Below are 6,148 nucleotides of genomic sequence, written 5' to 3'. Positions count from 1 at the left end.
CAGGAAGCGGAAGGTAGGATAAACTGATGCGTAGCAGGTAAAAGGTTTTCAAGTGCTCTGAAGCATAGCGCCGTAGATGGACTAATTAAGTCTTGTCCATAGCAAACTGTAAGGAGAAATTAAACAGCAAACTGGATTGTTCAGTATTCACAACCTTAGAGTCATACTGCTGCCTGGGTGTGTAAATAACATTAGCTGGAATTTTTACGGTAGTCGCGAGGCAAAAAAGCAGAAATGTTGTTGGAGATATAGACGCTACTCATAAGATTGTTGAAAACCATTCCATAGCCCACAACCCATTCCGCCTTTCTTGGAGCTTATTTTTCCTTCACCCTTGTGTTCTGCTTCAACTCAAAGTGAAAGAGCTTCGACACACACTCATATGCGCAGTAACTTGGTTTTTACGGCAGGATCACATGAATCTCACCTGAATCTCTTGTTTATGGTGTTCTTCGCCCCAAGCAGGGCGAAACCGGTCGTGGGCTGTCGAAGAGTTTTCACCAACCTTGTGAGTAGTGTGTTACGTGTGTGCCAAGTATCGCGATACTTGGATATCGTACCAGCTAAAGCATGAGGCGGCCTGGTGCAGCACATCCAGCTGAAGAACATAAACGGGAGATTCAGCTGCGATTCGGGTGAGTCTCCCGTGAAAACCAAATTGGTATGCAGACTAGTGCGTTTGCTAGACGTATGAAGATACCTTCAAGCGATGCGAAACCGTCATAAATAGCGAGGTTTACAAGTGCTACGGGAACAACACCACTTTGGCAGGTAACGGTGGAGGTAATTACCTCGTCAAGTTGAGCAGCTATAACTGATGGGGGATATTCCGGGACCGTAGCATCACATACGGACGGAAATAATACCTAGTTAGAGGCTCTCTCCATGCTATCATCAAACACGTCAACTGAAACCTACGTCACATAAAAAGGTAATACAGTTTATGATTTACTTTCCTTTGGGGCATGGACACGTTCTGCAGTACTGGGATACTAACTGAGCAGAACTTCGTACAACCATCGTTCATTTCACTTCGAAAATATGCGCCTTAGACGCTTTCGGGTAGACAGAAGCATGGATCATCAATCAGTCCGAAAATATCTGGGAGAAATAGTCATTCCAGAAAAGTTTTAAGAAAAATAAGTGAACTTATTGATGAGTATCGTTTGATTTTTGACACTAGTTTCGTCAGATTAGGTGAGCAATCTACCAGGACTGTCGGGAATCAATTAGCGAGATGTTTTAACTAGCTGACTAAATCACTTCATTTGGGGTGTTCCAGATTCGTCCATTTTTGAAGAAAAAACGAAGGTTTCGTGTGCAAATAGAAAATTTCCAACTGAGTGACTCGAAGTGAACAGGAGAGTTGCACGAGCGAATGGCTCAAAAATTGTAGAAAATGAAACTTCCAGAAAAGACCTATCGTGGCGAACTTGGCCTAGAAGTGAAAAGTGAGTGGAAGGTGTCCCACTCCACACATGACAACAGTAGTAGACGGGAGGAGACGGGTCTGAACCTGCAAATTAAGAGCAGTTGGAAGGACTTTTGGCAAACGTCCTGGGGGCCTGACTCGTAACTTGTCCGATGAAATAACTAAGAAAGACTGGTGGATGAAAGATGGAGAGGCACGAAGTGGAGCCGAGACAACTGGATGGAATGTGGTTGGCGGAAAACGAGAGGATGGAAAGACTTAAGGGTGCGGAAGAGCTGGGTGCAAGTGTTTCTGATAAATCCCAGTCGTGAGTGGCAACAGGATCGCCATTCGAGACGCTGACGTGTGGGTTTGTTTGTGGTTGTTACCCGAGACAAGGGTGGTGAGTAGTAGATTTGTGGACGTCAATATCGACTGCAGATTAGTGAGTGTAATCAGAAACGTGGATTGAACGGAGTCATACGGAACCCGCGTTGATACTAAAAACCTGAAGAACACCGCCACGGAGTACAACTTGCAGTCATCGCCACCATCTTCAGCCACAAAAGTCGCGTGTATGTGTTACAGTTGTCACAGTTTCGTCCACAAATGATCTGGGGAGATCGGGACTGGATAGCTACGCATCGGAGGTCTTAGCTGATGTAAGTGATCCGTGAATTTAGGAGCCCCGGTGGGCTTTTCATCGGCGGAATGCGGTGTTGAATGCAACAACCTGGATGCAGCGCACCATGCGCGACTGGGTTGCTTGTTAATGTCTCTAAGTATTGATGCGTACCATCTAAGGGTCTTCAACCAAGGAGACGGCAATGGCCAACGCAGCTGAGATTCCTTTCATACTTTACTCTCAAGCCACTGCTTAACCATTCTGGCTCGTTTCCACTTCGTGGTTGTGCGAAAAGAGCTCTTTGAGGGAGTTGGTCGACTAACATACGGAGTACTTGACCAAGGCAGCATAAAGTATGGAGGGAAAAGGATCCATCTATCACCGGAAAGTTACTTCCGCCGAAAACTATCCGACGTAATTAAACATTGCAGATACGATGTCCCAACCAAATTGGTCCTTATAAAACCGAGCTGTTTAGCCAGCAAGCAAAATAGAAAATTAACCGTCCCAGATACTGTTGAGGGATTAAAGCATACGTAGGATGAAGAGTAAACGAAGAGAGGGCGCGGAATGATAGTGAATCCAATGAGTAGGTATCAATCGGACGTGGAATGAAGACGGAATCTAGACATATGAAGGGGGTAGGAAGGTTGGAGCACTGATGTATTCGACAAGCTATTGTCGCAGACATTAGCAAGGTTGGTATATACAGCAGAAGTGGCTTGTGCACGGTCAGAGCAGTTGGAAGAAAGTGGAGCGCTGAGGACGATAACGGAAAATGCTACAGTTAAACCGTCTATAAAAGCATAAATAAGAGAAAAAGGGTGGGTGATTGACCTTCCTACTGAAGGAATAGGGTGGGGGAGAGGTCAGATCTCGATCAAAACCCAGCACTGGATTTCTTTGCATCCAAAAGATAATACCATCCATTCATAAAAGTATAGGGCGGCTGTGCAGGAAGCAGCTGTTCTGGATGTGGGGACGAGATGGCTCAGAGTCCGAGCACAAATGTACTGGCCGGAAGGTCTGTGGTCCGAACCCGACCTCTACATCCTGACTTCTATCTGGGCTTGGGCAACCTGGCACTATATCGTTCAGCTGTAGGGCCCATTCGGTGCCTAGCTGCCGTGCCACATTAAGGAGGCACGAGGGCTGGGATACTGCCAGGTTGCCCAAGCCTAGACAGGGGAATTCGAGAGGCATAGGTCGGGTTCGAACCACAGACCTTCCTGTCAGTAAATTCGCGCTCTAACCACTCGGTCCATCTCTGGCACTATATCAGCCATCGCACTTTCTTCGGGTGGCGTGGTGGCTAGGCATCGAAAAGGTCAGAGTCCGACACACATGTACTGGCCGGAAGGTCTGTGGTCCGAACCCGACCTCTACATCCTGACTTCTATCTGGGCTTGGGCAACCTGGCACTATATCGTTCAGCTGTAGGGCCCATTCGGTGCCTAGCTGCCGTGCCACATTAAGGAGGCACGAGGGCTGGGATACTGCCAGGTTGCCCAAGCCTAGACAGGGGAATTCGAGAGGCATAGGTCGGGTTCGAACCACAGACCTTCCTGTCAGTAAATTCGCGCTCTAACCACTCGGTCCATCTCTGGCACTATATCAGCCATCGCACTTTCTTCGGGTGGCGTGGTGGCTAGGCATCGAAAAGGTGTTTCACCTAAAAATATTGCGTCTATCTTTACTACCTTGTTCTGAATGCAGCAAGTACGTGGGAAGCTTGGAATGATTTTCTTCGGGGTGGTGGCTAGGCATCGAAAAGGTGTTTCACCTAAAAATATTGCGTCTATCTTTACTACCTTGTTCTGAATGCAGCAAGTACGTGGGAAGCTTGGAATGATCGGCACATCAGACTCAGTTGGAAACCTGGCGTGCAAATGACAACCGCATTCGTGCCACTAAAGATCTAGAGAGGAAGGTAAGACGTGTGAAAACCCAATGCAGATAATTGGCATCTGGACCCAAATCATTGGTCACTCAAGGAGCTAGCGTCTTTAAAATCGTGTAAGGGTTGCGTGGTCGAACCAGATTCAAGATAGATCCAGACAGAAAGGGGGTAATTTAGACGAGTAGTTAATTGTTGAGGTCCGAGTGAGAACGCCGTTTGGGAAAGGACAGGACCCACAGACTCTAATAGCCAAAATGGGACAGCACCAGGTAGAAATAGGCATGAGCTATAAAACGGTCGGGACAAAACCGGGAATATGGTTACGAAAAAGGAACACAGTATGAACCAGGCGGTTCGGAAATAACAACCCGGGGAAGGGAGCTGTTGAACCCTTCATTTCAATAACCACAAGCAAAGCATGAAACGAAAAAGACAGAATTACAGAACTGAGAAAGGCACCAAAAGTAGCGCTCTTCTTGTGTCGGTTCGGATATACTGAATGTGCAGTCAGTTGAAAGCATCATCAAGTATTACATAAACGTAGACATACCACTTGCGGCAGACAAGTCATAAAAAAAGTACACTGGAATCAGACGCAAATAACGATCAAATGAGGTTGACCCATATGTGAATGGAAAGGCGAAACTGTGAGTCACTGAATAACTGGGAACGCAACAGATTCACCATGTATGCCGCACGTTTCACTGTGGAGTTTCTAGAAATCCGTCCATTTTACAAGGACATCAATGCAGTAGGAACTCGACGACACACAAACCTTCGTCCTTTCTTGAAAGGATGGAGTGTCACCATCAAGAGAGAAAGATTGAGTGCGATCCCTACCTTCAGATCCTCGTGATATCTGACATCTAAGACGGGTGTGAAACCTCCGATGGGAATGGATAAGGCGAGGATGGGCTTCGGAAAAAATATGCGAGGTCTTTTAAATACTGATGAGAAGGCTGAACGCGACGCATTTGGCGGAAAGTTAAATCACCAGCTGGACCATATCGTGAGGTCCTCAACGTGCAGAAGCGCACTGCAGCCTCTCAAAAGAGCGGTAATAACAAAGATCAGGAATAACATTGGATCCAACAGTGATCCTTAGAGGACATCACATGGGGGGTTGATGTGCAACGACACTCAATCAGATAATATGGAAACAAGCTGACAGCATGAACGCCACTGACTTCCTTTAGTCGTTATATCGTTCAGTGATCCCAGCAAAGCTAAAGGGAGGGGTTCAGTTCAATCCCATCTTGAAAGGCAAACAACACAAACAGCAGCCAAACTTTCGAAAAAATTTGGTGACAATCGGTAGCCAAACTTTTCGTAATATCCTTCACCCCCTGGTGCCATATTAAATTGTCAGTTTCTAAGTTTCCACCACCTCGGATTAGACACAGAACAGGTTGCGTGGACCGAGCATTCTCCTTACGACGAACATTAGGATAACGTTTCAAATTCACAGTCTACCACAGCATCCTACGACTGTCATGAAGAGACTGGACCTTACTACAGTGCGACGGTTTATGTGCCTCCGCGACCCATTGAGCTATACTGTGTAGGTGCGACATTTACACAATCTTTCACACCATGTTGGTCAATCTCCTGATCCTCCAGGTTGGGGGTTGCAAGACACGTGGAGACTTGTTCCATAAAGATGGCAATGCACTTACATTTCCTACTACACACCGCTGTCTTGCGGTCAGGCTTTCGAACCAAAGGATTTGGTTGGAGGCCGCAAACGTCCTCCTGCCTAGGTCTGCGTCCCTTAGCAGCCATGACACCATGACACTTACAACTAACAATACTTTCATGTCACATCAGCTGTCGCGTGGTGCATCAGTCGGGTCGCCATACAGCAGGGTGGGTAAGCGAAAAAGGTTACTGCTGATTATTTCCTCTTTCTCTTTCACGTATTTTCTCCCTCTCCACCCCATTAATTGCTCTCCTTGTAGGCCGATCAGCTAGGGCTGATGAATCCGTTCGTCCTGCATCAGTTATGACAGCAACATCTGTACGTCATCCGCTGACATCCTCAGACAGCTCGAAGTCAACCTTCAAGCTTCGACACCCAGTCTGACTGCTTTTAATGTCCGCACTTTGAAACAAGCACAACAAGCTGCTATTTCCTCACAATGGACTTGCTTGTTTGTCGTGTTTGTTTACTGCAGCTCTGACATCAACAAAGACGCCTTGAGTGCTGTTGCCG

Source organism: Opisthorchis viverrini (assembly GCF_000715545.1).
Source record: "Opisthorchis viverrini unplaced genomic scaffold opera_v5_4, whole genome shotgun sequence".
Taxonomy (NCBI): domain Eukaryota; kingdom Metazoa; phylum Platyhelminthes; class Trematoda; order Opisthorchiida; family Opisthorchiidae; genus Opisthorchis; species Opisthorchis viverrini.
This window is presented reverse-complemented; position numbering follows the sequence as displayed.